Genomic DNA, 12,552 nt, shown 5'->3' on the forward strand with positions numbered 1-12,552 from the left:
GAATCTGGCAGAATATTTTCCAGCACACTCTATATTTTACACTTAAGCTATAAATCTCTTCTCATATTTTGAGCAGACAGTGGGCTTTGTTAGGATTGCAAGAAATAGAAATAATACAGCTACTAAGTGTTATGATTGATGGGAAATGGGGACATATGTGTATTCTGATTAAGTATACATTTGACTTTGAGTTTTCCAAACTTTCTGGCTTAGATGGAAAAGAAATTCTACCAATTGCATAAAGTGTAGTTCAGATTTAGAGGTGGGGTTCATGAACTTGAGAAGACCAATCATCTTCTGCATCAAGGGAATATGAGATTCTGTTTAATGCCAACGGATGTTAAAAAACATCTATGCACATTTTTGTTTGTTCAGATTAGCATGGGTTAAGTTTAATGCATATTTATTGGACCTGGAGCAGAATAGGAAATATGTAAATACGTCAGGAATGTAGGGGGATGTGATGATGAGGAAGAGAGGCACTACATAGATGCTCCTGCTATGGAATAAGGTCCCTTTGCACATATTCGTCTTCATTCAGGCACTGAACACATGAACACGTGAAGCTGCCTTATATTGAATCAGACCCTTGATACATCAAAGTCAGTATTGTCTGTTCAGACCAGCAGCGGCTCTCCAGGATCTCAGGTAGAGGTCTTTCACACCACCTACTTTCCTAATCCCTTTAACTGGAGATGCCAGGGATTGAACCTGGGACCTTTCTGCATGCCAAGCAGATGCTCTACCACTGAGCTACGGCCCTTCCCCACTTTCCATGAAGCACATGGAACTTCCCTAGTTCAACAGAGGGAGCTGATTTAAGGGCTGAATTGAATAGAGTAGCACAGGAGCAGGAGGTCTATGGGATGGATTATACATTCCGACCTGAAACGAGGCAGTGGACGCCAGAAACAAAATGTGCTGCCACTGGAAAGCAGCATCTGCCCACATGGTCAAAGTGACTCACACATCACTTTCTCAGTGCAGCTGCAAGGGTGATTCTGTCGGAAGGCTTTCAGAACAATAAAAACAGTACCAAAATAATTCTAAGAACAACAAAATTAAAAACACCCAAGGGGGGGGTAAGCCTCAAAATTAAAGATACCCACAAAGCAAGTGAGAGTCAAAGAGGCAAGAGAGATGTAAATCTTCTCATTGTCTCTGGAAGGCTAGTCCACTGGAGCAGCCTCAGTGACAGAACAAGGCTGTGAGCTGACAGCAGCAGAATCCACCCTCGCAGGGGTCAGAATGACCAAAAGGCACAGTGGGTACTATGTTGGCACTGGCTGCTTTAGCTGCTACCTTCCACGCAGTTAAGGCTTCAGAGGAATTTAAGTGTCAGCCTAGTGTTGCCAACATGCCTGGAGAAAAATGGCCTGTCCTTTTAATAAAGGCTTCGTGGAATGTTAATTACTTCCAAGCCATGAAAAGCGTTAGCTGCCCGATTCCATATATTAAGCCTCTATTAGAGGATGAGACATTTCCCCCCCCCCCAATTCCAGGCAGTTGTGAAGTCGACTTCAGCTTGTTACCAGTGTGCAGGTCTATTCACCTAAAAAGCTAACACCCAATTCTGCTGTAATGCATACCCTCCTGAGTTACAGGCAAAAAAATCCGCAGATCAGCAATCTGTCTAGTTTGATGAATGCTTGAGTCATATTTCTTTATAGTAAGGATTAAGCCAGTTGACACAAGCTGTCGTACTTTGGTCACATTATGAGAAGACAAGAGTCACTGGAAAAGACAATCATGCTAGGAAAAGTTGAGGGAAGCAGGAAAAGAGGAAGACCCAACAAGAGATGGGTTGACTCTATAAAGGAAGCCACAACCCTCAGTTTGCAGGATCTGAACAAAGCAGTTAAGGATAGGACGTTCTGGAGGACATTGATTCATAGGGTTGCCATGAGTCGGAAGCGACTTGATGGCACTTAACACACACGCACACACGTGAAAACCACTGAAATGAACCCAAGCAGTTTCAATTGTGCAACAACTATGGGCGAAAACACATGGTCGCTTTATCCTCATTTAATCCCTGTTTTAGTCAGGGTCGAACGAACATTAGGTGAAATGCATGCATTCGATCCTGGCTGAATCCTGGCTGAAACAGGGATTAAAGAAGGATGAAGCGACCATGCGTTTTCGCTTTATGTCACATATCTATCCGTAACTGGACAGTGGACCATCAGAAGGGCTGTCTGCGCTGTGTCCCCTCTTCCTCTTCTTTCTGATATCCAGTGTTCATCCACTTTCTTCTTATGCACAAGGCAAGCTCCTGATCAGGTCGCCTTGACGTTTCCGGGTAATGGTGGTCTCAAGCATGGCACCTTGCCAAGCAACTTTGCATCTGTGCAATAGTCACCTGGTTGTCGCAGCTCGTGGATGCTCTTTGCCCAGTCCAAGAACTGAATCATCTCATTTACTGGACAAGAGGCAATATCTCCCTCAAGGTCATGGACCCTCAGGTCATTAACAGTGTAACTCTCCTTCAGATTGCATTGTAAATGGACCAACTTGTGTAAAGCTTGCTGTCCATTCTTCTGTGCACCTGGATGCTTGGATGCATCTTTAAATGGCCAACATTAAATAGATTGTTTTGCCTATTGTATTGCCCAGTCACCAGTATCCATTTGAGAAGTGATCACAAGAACTGACTGCAAGATTAGGTGACTTCATGGGCAGTCACAAAGGTGCACAGAGGCACTAAACAGTACGCCTCAAGTAAAAAAAAAACAAACCCATAAATTGAATTAATATTATATTGTCGAAGGCTTTCACGGTCAGAGTTCATTGGTTCTTGTAGGTTATCCGGGCTGTGTGACCGTGGTCTTGGTATTTTCTTTCCAGTCTAGGATGGAGAAACATTTGAAAAAACATAACCTACAAACGGTGTTTAAACCCACCAAGAAAATACAACAGCTGCTACGATCAGCAAAAGACAAAAGAGACTCCCTCACCTCTGCAGGAGTATATCGTATACCTTGCAGTTGTGGACAAGTTTACATCGGGACCACAAAACGCAGCATACAAACAAGGATAAAAGAACATGAAAGAAACTGCAGACTTGGCCAACCTGAGAAATCAGCAGTGGCTGAACATGGACTGACACAAACAGGACACAGGGTCTTATTCCAAGACACTGAAAGACTGGACAATTCTACCAACTATTTTGTCAGATTGCACAGAGAAGCCATTGAAATTCATAAACACAAGCACAACTTTAACAGAAAAGAAGAGAGTTTAAGAATGAATAAAGCTTGGCTTCCTGTCCTGAAAACCTCCAGACTAACAAAGACTACAGTCAACAATAGCCATGCAGATTAGCTTTGGATTTCACACATTAGCAGATCACTTCAGGATACAATGGTTCCATTTTAACATACCACACCCTCATTAGCACATTATCTTGATACTTACAGGACAATGATTAGCACATTACCTTTGATACTTTTTGCAGGACAATGATTCAGCTCAACCCAACCCCTTTCTGACTATATATTACTCTTCCTACACACTTGACACTGAGAGACACTGTCCTTCAGTGTTACTCCTCTGAAGATGCCTGCCACAGCTGCTGGTGAAACGTCAGGAAAGAAAATACCAAGACCACGGTCACACAGCCCGGATAACCTACAAGAACCAATGAATTAATATTTTTTTAAAATTACTATGTCCCTTTTAATAAATAAGCAGCAGCCACAGGTGGGAGTACCAGTAGTGAGATGGTTTAATAGTACAAGAAATAGTGTAATTTTACAGACTGGATGCATCCAGATTCGCTTAGAGACATCCAAACAAGTCACTGAACAAATGGCTCCCTGCTGATGATCAGCGAGCAGTAACTGAGCCAAATCAATGGCAACCATTAGCCTTTGTTTGCCCTCCATTGTACAAACTCACAAGAGATGGCACTATGGGCACTTCCACATCTTCATTTTAACCCTTTTCCCTACCGATCACCCACCTCGGTGTAAAGCGATGCAGTGACAGAGGTTTTAAGCAGTATTTACAAGTATTTATGAATCTTATGCGAATTTCTGTTTCGGTTTCAAACCATGCTGCTTTTCCTGGTTCCTCGTGCTTTCCTTTTTAAATAGTTCCAACTTTTGAGATATATTTAGGGTTGCCAACCTCCAGGTACTATCTGGAGACCTCCTGCTATTACAACTGATCACCAGCCGATGGTGATCAGTTCACCTGGAGAAAATGGCAGCTTTGGCAATTGGACTCTATGGCATGGAAGTCCCTCCCCTCCCCAAACCCCGCCCTCCTCAAGCTCCACCCCCAAAACCTCCCAACGGTGGCAAAGAGGGACCTGGCAACCCTAGATATACTGCCAACCCATCTGTATTCTGTCCTGTTTTAGTTTCAAACAGTTTTCATAGACTATGCAATAGTCTAACCTAGATGTTGAAGAACGTGGCTAGATCCTGCTGGGAAGGGCAATTTGGCTAAAGTTGCTTCAGATTCCGGGAAATGTCCATTTGCAGGGCTAGCTGTAGCATCCCCAGTATATGAACTTGATCCTTTAAAAGGAGTACACTCCTGATTTAGAACAGGCCACATATCCAATCAATGGTCAACAAACATTGGCATCAGTACTTCGGTCTTATCTCATTTAATTTTATCCTCATACACACACACGCACACAGAATTCAGCTCATTGCCAATTTTAGGCCCCTACTCAGAATGTCCACAGCCTCACCTGGATTGGATGAAAAGGACATAAAGATAATTATCAACATACTAGTGACACTTTACTTCCCTGACTGACGTCCCTCATTGACAATGTACACAGTAAACAGCACAAGAGCCAAGATGGAGCCTGGTGTAATCCCATAGCACAGGGGTGGGGAACATCAGGGGGCCGTTTAAGGCCCGCAAAGTCATTTGGTCTGGCCCTTCGTGGGTCCTGGCAGATCTGTAGCTCAGAAGGATCTAAGACTGGCAATCCGCCCCCACCCACGAACAGGAATAGCCTCTATTCAAGGCGGATGTGAATTTGTTTTGCTGAGAAAAGGAACCCTTTCCCCCCTTGCATAAGAGTCATTAGCTATGGAGCTGCTAGGACTGCCCAAGAAACTGTGTTAACCCTTTCCCACCCGGGCCGTGGAGAAACGTATTCCCTCTACTACAAGAGGGCTGGGGGCGGAAGTGGCGAGAATGGAGGGGTTAAAGGGGGCAGGGCCAGAATGCGGGGGGAGGGGGCGAGTTCTTAGCCAGTGTCTCCTCATTTCATCCTTGCAAGCGGAGGTAGCAAGAGCCGGCTGTAGAATCTGGCCACGACCTTGTGGAGCAGGAGCAACTTTGGCATGTGGCTGGACGGCTACGCCCGGCTGGTGCAGCAAACCATCCTGTGCCACCAGGTGGGCGAGTGTGCCACTGGTTGGATGTCTACCAGCTTGCCCGCGCAGGGGAAAGTCATCAGGGGGTAGCTGCCTGCTTGAGGCTTGCTTGGCTAATTTTTCAGTTGATAATTTTGTATGGCCTGTGAATGATGTTATAAATATCCAAATGGCCCTTGGCGGAAAAAAGGTTCCCCACCCCATAGCATAAAGGGGAAGATCTACAGGCAATTACACAGGAGAAACAGGAAATATAGAAAAAATGGACCAGGATACATACCCAGAATTTATAATAGCTTAGTAAAACCAAATTGCAAAATGAAAATATAAGTTATTAATAAAATGGAAGTGTGTTGTCAAATAAATTTTTACAAAAATACACAGAGCCTTCCTGGCTTTTCTCTTGATACACGTTCTTTATAAAAAAGCCTATAAAGCCCAGACTAGCACAAATGGAACATAATACCAACAATTCAGAAGAGATGGCATTTACCTCTATTACTGTGAAATGTATTAATCCCACAAGAGTTACTGCACAGGATTTATTTGGCAATTCCTTCCTCCAAGTTTAAGCCAAAAACCCCAACAAAGTAAATGTGAAAAAAATAGGCTGTTGTTTCAAAATCTGTACACAAGCTCAACAAAGGAGGACTACAAACCAATGCTGTAGTCAGGATTTTTCCAGATCTTACAGTTACGTTACAAACAATACATTATATATTTGGCAGACTATTTATTTAGCAGACTATTCATGCTGGCTGGCAATATTTCAAGATCTCATAAATATAGCTCCCAAATGTGTACTGGTCAATTTAACAGACACACACAAACACAATGTGTTTGCCCAGAACGGTTGGAAATAACATATTTAGGCAAGTGTTTGAGGGCCAATGCTGTTCAATGGCCAGATGCCTAGATGTGCAGCCATAGACTCACTGAAGAGTTTGGAGAAAATAATTTTGGTCATTTCCCATTCAATCCATTCCCATTCAATCGAGCCACTGGAAAAATGGGATTACCACATGTCCATTGTCATTTGCAGCACTGTGCAAGTATTTGTGCTACTGTTGTAGGCTGGTATGGGATAGTACCTGTGACATAGAATCATAGAATTGGAAGGGACCACTAGAGTCATCTAGTCCAACCCTTTGCACAATGCAGGACATTCCAAACTACCTCCCCCACACACACACACACCCAGTGACCCATACTCCATGCCCAGAAGATGGGCAAGATGCCCTCCCGCTCATGATCTGCCTAAGGACATAGAATCAGCATTCCTGACAGATGGCTATCTAGCCTCTAGCCTCTGCTTAAAAACCTCCAGGGAAGGAGAGCTTACCACCTCCCGAGGAAGCCTGTTCCACTGAGGAACCGCTGTAACTGCTAGAAAATTCTTCCTAAGGTCTAGAAGGAAACTAGCTAGCTGTATCTGAAGAAGTGAGCTCTGGCTCACGAAAGCTCATACCCTCCCAGAAATTTTGTTAGTCTTTAAATCAAAAGAGTTACAGCGGTTCCTCAGTGGAACAGGCTTCCTCGGGAGGTGGTAAACTCTCCTTCCCCGGAGGTTTTTAAGCAGGGGCTAGATGGCCATTTGTCAGCAATGCTGATTCTATGACCTTAGGCCAGGGGTCTCAAAACTGCGGCTCCAGAGCCGCATGCGGCTCTTTGGCCCGTTGAGTGCGGCTCTCCGAACATGGTTCAGAGCCCCTGCTCTTGCGCCCGCTTGCGCCAGCAGCCAGGCTGCGGAGCTGGCGCGCCTGAGAGTGGGTGAGCGGGCGCGCTGTCTCTCCCCCACACCCGTCGTGGAGAATGGCCGGGTCCCCCTTTCCCTTGCCCTCAATGGTTGGGAGGCTAAAGCCTCCCGTCCCCTCTAGCCGCACGATTGCTGGGCGGCTCAGCGGTTCCTGGCCCCCCCGCCTATCAGCTGTTGGGCGGGGCGGGCTTCCTTTGGTAGACCTGGCCTCCGGCTGAGTCCCATTGGGAGGCCATGTCTACCCACTGGCTTTCTTGGCGGTAGACCTGGACTCCGAGGAGGGGGAAAAGTCCCCCTTCAGAGGCCAGGTCTACCAATTGGCTTCTATGGGCCTCTGGAGGCCAGGTCTACTGCCAAGAAAGCCAATGGGTAGACCTGGCCTCCCAATGGGACTCAGCTGGAGGCCAGGTCTACCAATAGGCTTTTATGGCTGTAGACCAGGCCTCCAGATGAGGACTCTGGATGGGGAGGGGGAAATGGCAGGGACTTACAATTTAATTTTGATCAATAAATAAGATCACTATTAAGTATGATATCAAGTTTTATTCAGTGTACCTATAGTTTAATTAAAACTGAAAACTTTAATTAAAGTTTATTAAGTTAATAAACAGTGTACCTACCTATATAGTTTAAGAAATTTGGCTCTCAAATCTCAGTCGTACTGTTGATATTTGGCTCTTTTGACTAATGAGTTTGCCGACCCCTGCCTTAGGCAGATCATGAGAGAGAGGACATCTTGGCCATCTTCTGGACATGAAGTATGGGTCACCGGATGTGTGTGGGGGGTGGGTGGGGGTTAGGCAGTCTGGAATTTCCTGCATTGTGCAGGGGGTTGGACTAGACGACCCTGGTGGTCCCTTCCAACTCTATGATTCTATAAGGTGCTACTGGACTCTTGCGCTTTTCTCCTGCTACAGACTAATCTGGCTAGCCATCGGGATCTACACACACACACGAGACTGCAAGGAAGGCAGCGACCTGGGGCACTTTCACACCGCCCAAGTAATAGTGTATTATGCATGGAAGGTTTTGCCTTGGATTTGCTGCTCTATGCATGCACATTTTTCCCATCCAAATTCTCAAAACTCTACACGGGCTTATTTTTGAGTTTTAAGAATTTGGATGAGGAAAACGTTCCTCTAGAGTGAAGTGCCCTGGTTGTCTTATAGAGTCCAGTGAAGACAACTAGGAGGAGGTTAAAAAGAGGAAAGGTTCTTTATTTAGCCAAACACAGACCAGGGGGTGAAATAACCCACAAATAAGTTGCAGAGTTACTCACCCGAGAAACAAAGGAAAGTCAGTATCACTTATGCATTCGCATGGGGCGGGCCCATGGCTGCTGACAAGCAGATTGCTACACAAAAGCACCAATGCACATTAAGTGTCTACTTCACTCTAATTAGCATAGCCATAGATATTGGCCGCAGGCTGTCTCTAAGCCAGTGCTAGGTCTTGTGACTTTAGTAACTAGAAACCACATACCTAAAGATGAAGATAATTCACAGTGGGTAGCTGTGTTAGTCTGTTTGCAGTAGTCAAAAAGGGCCAGAGTCCAGTAGCACCTTAAAGACTAACAAAAATATTTTCTGGTAGGGTAGGAGCTTTCGTGAGCCACAGCTCACTTCTTCAGATCTTGTGGCTCACGAAAGCTCCTACCCTACCAGAAAATATTTTTGTTAGTCTTTAAGGTGCTACTGGACTCTGGCCCTTTTTGACTACTAAAGATGAAGGTAATTCAGAGCTCCCTACTGGTGAAAGGCCGTACCAAGCACAGAGAGCATGATTTGTTGGTTCATGGCTCCCGGATGCCAACTTCCCCAAAGCTTCCATACGCGTGCGCATGAGTCCACAGTGTTCTAAACCAGCCCTTATATCAGGGCATCACACGAGCAGCAAATCCAAGGCGGAGCCTCCCACGCATCAGTGGCCACAGCGTGTGACCTGGCAAAGTCCACTTCGCAAACGACCGTTTGCACCGAAAGCGCATTATTTGGGCTGGGTGGGAGCGTCGCTCTCTCGAACCCCTCCGCAAGCAACCAGGCCAAAGCTAGGCAAGCTCTTTTTTGCCCGAAAATAAAAAAAAAAGCAAAAGGGGCGGCTCCCTCCTCTCGCGCCCGCCGGGCTCTTTGGGCCGACCCCTCCTCACTCCCACCCCCTTCCTTCTCCTTCTCGCGCGGCTTCCTTTGCCGCGTCGCAACCCCGAGCTGCTCTCGGGCGGCGAGGGGCCGGCTGGCGAGCAGCGCCCGGGAAGCCCCCCCCCCTCCGCCCTCTCCCTTGCCCGCGCCATGCCCTCCCTCGGCGCAAGGGGGCGATAAAGCCCTGGCAGGGGAGGACAAAGGCTCTGGGTAAGTGCCGCGGGAGGATCGGGTGCGGGAGGGGCGCGGTCGAGGGCTGCGCATGAATGACGGGCGTTGCAGCCCTGACGATGAGGCGGCGTTTTTGCTCTCGCTTGCCCCTCGCCAGGTTGGCCGCCTCTTCCCCCGTTGTTCTGGCAGTTCATGTAACCCATGTGGTTTTGCTGCCCTGACCTGGATGGCCCAGGCGAGCCTGATCTCGTCGGATCTCAGAAGCCAAGCAGGGTCAGCCCTGGTTGGTATTTGGAAGGGAGACCACCAAGGAAGACCAGGGCTGCTGTGCAGAGAAAGGCACTGGCAAACCACCTCTCTTAGTCTCTTGCCTTGAAAACCCCCCAAAAGGGGTCACCATAAGTCGGCTGTGACTTGACAACACTTTACATACACACACACACACACACACACACACACACACACGTGGTTTTGCGGGATGTACTAAAACGAATGACAAGTCAGCCCATTGGAAGCAATGGGAGAGGCTGCACAGCCCATTGAAGATAATGGGAGAAGAGAGTGCCGGTTGACTTGCATCATTATCTTCAATGGGCTGGGCTGCCTCTCCCATTGCTTCCAATGGGCTGACTTGACATTCGTTTTAGTACATCCCTGGTTTTGCTACCCAGATCGTTAGTAAACCGCACGATCTTGTTTTGTTAGTACTGGGCTTACTGATCCCGTTGTGGGTCTGTGTGCAGTCAACTCAATGAAAGTTGGGGGACCCAAGGTTGGGTGGGATGAAGACAATGGAAATAATGGAAATATGTAATTGGTTAGAAGCGCCATATCAAGATTCAAGTTATTTAAAAACCGTTAAAATAGCACGATGGCATTTCCTCAGGTTGGTGTCTGTCACCACAAGCCAAACTCGTTTTGGCCTATGTGGCCTTCCTCAGTGGTCTATTTGAATCACATGTAAAACACATTACAAATGTATTTACATATAAAAAAAGGTCAAGGGCCCTTGTGCAAAGCACCGGGTCATTCCTGACCCATGGGGCGACATCACATCCCGACGTTTCCTAGGCAGACTTTGTTTACGGGGTGGTTTGCCAGTGCCTTCCCCAGTCATCTTCCCTTTACCCCCAGCAAGCTGGGTACTCATTTGACCGACCTCGGAAGGATGGAAGGCTGAGTCAACCTTGAGCCGGCTACCTGAAACCAACTTCCGTCGGGATCGAACTCAGGTCGTGAGCAGAGCTTGGACTGCAGTACTGCAGCTTACCACTCTGTGCCATGGGGGTCTTATATTTACATATATAGGCAATATAAAACAGACCAGGCATGTAATAGGTTGTATATATTACCAACTACACCAACATCTGGTAAGGTTGTCTTAGGTTTTTATGCTGGGCTGTATGTCTCCCACATTAAGTTGTGTGAAAGTATCAACCTATTCAAACAAAATGAAACAGGAGTCCAGTAGTTCCAGACTACTAGAATTTATTTCAGCGTAAGCTTTCAGGAGTTGGACTTCATCAGATTCATGAAGTGTACATCCATTAGACTGATGTATTTATATTTGCAATAGAAAGGGGGGTGATGTCACAGAAGCCAGTTTAAAACACGATCCAATCAAAAGACTAATCTAACTGATTTTGCATCTTCATCATGCATCTGATGAAGTGTTTTCTGTTACTCAGAAAACCTTATGCAGGAATAAAGCCTATACACTTTCATTGATGAAGTGGGCTGTAGTCTACAAAAATGTTATGCCATAATGAATGTATTACCCTTTGGGGTACCACAGACTATGTTTCTGTTTAGCAGTAAGAGGCTACCCTTCTGGGACATTCAAGGGAGTCAGTTATGAATGCAATCTGTGGACCGGTGTTGTTGGATACTTGTGGGTTACAAGTTTTATTTAATCATTACACAATAAGCCACTATTTGGGAGGCTAAGAGCAGCTCCTGTCAAGCACAGGTAGTCTCCCATCTGGGCAATGATCCGAATAAAGTCTGCTTAACTGTAACAATTATTGCATTATAGACATCATGGATATTTGAGTTGGCCATTAGGAGAACAAGCACTGTGTTTTCTTTGACATGACCTTCCTCCCTTTTCCTCTTCACCTGTTGAAAAACTACGGTTGGTTGCCTGTTCTAGGTTGGGAAATATCTGGAGATTTTGGAGGTGGAGCCTGAAGAGGGGCAGGATTTGGGGAGGGACTTCAATGTTGTGTTTTCTCCAGGTGAACTGATCTCTGTCGCCTGGAGATCAGTTGTAATAGTGGGAGATCTCCAGCTATAACCTGAAGGTTTGGAAACTGGCACGGGAAGAAATCAGTACAATAATACAAAATGTGTATATTGTGTTTCAAAACATTTCAACAAGTACAATGGACTACAACAAGTGACAATAAACGATATATACAAATATACAAAACGTGTTTGATGCAGTCTATGAATAGTACAGTCTATAAATAGTAGAATCTTCTTAGTATATAGAAAAGTATTTTAAAAAGTCCATCAGGTACATGTATAAATGATCACAAAATCTTCATTAAGCATGATGGGTGGGGGACGGCCGTTTCAAGAAAATTTATTCAGCCCCATTTTCAATCAAGTATCCAAGCTTAATTAAATTCTATATATCATCATGAAGTCAGTTCACCAGTTCCCGTAGGATACTCCCAAGTGTAGGCAGCAGCTAAGCATGAAACGGCCGTCCCCCACCCATCATGCTTAATGAAGATGTTGTGATCATTTATACATGTACCTAATGGACTTTTTAAAATACTTTTCTATGTACTAAGAAGATTCTACTATTTATAGACTGTACTATTCATAGACTGCATCAAACACGTTTTGTATATTTTGTATATATCGTTTATTGTCTCTTGTTGTAGTCCATTGTACTTGTTGAAATGTTTTGAAACACAATATACACATTTTTATTATTGTACTGATTTCTTCCCGTGCCAGTTTCCAAACCTGACGGTATTAGCACGGAGGTGCTCTTTTCTTGTTTTGCTAATCACCTGAAGGTTGGCAACCCTTATCTATCTGCAGTTAGAGATGATGTCTCTTGAGGTGTTTGAACAAACTGTGGTTTCTTAACTACAAACTTCTGATCTAATTTTGGGGGAGTAATATATAA

At 45.4% G+C, this 12,552-nt stretch overlaps 1 protein-coding gene across 1 annotated transcript in view; it reads left to right on the forward strand.

The window, feature by feature from the left end:
• The first annotated feature begins 9,380 nt into the window (after positions 1-9,380).
• Positions 9,381-12,552, forward strand: part of SLC41A3 (solute carrier family 41 member 3) — a 205,900-nt gene continuing 202,728 nt past the window's right edge. Inside the window, exon 1 of the mRNA XM_056860143.1 lies at positions 9,381-9,446. The gene's annotated coding sequence lies outside the window, so the exon portion shown is untranslated. The remainder of the gene's footprint in view (positions 9,447-12,552) is intronic.

Source organism: Euleptes europaea, chromosome 1, assembly GCF_029931775.1.
Source record: "Euleptes europaea isolate rEulEur1 chromosome 1, rEulEur1.hap1, whole genome shotgun sequence".
Lineage (NCBI taxonomy): Eukaryota > Metazoa > Chordata > Lepidosauria > Squamata > Sphaerodactylidae > Euleptes > Euleptes europaea.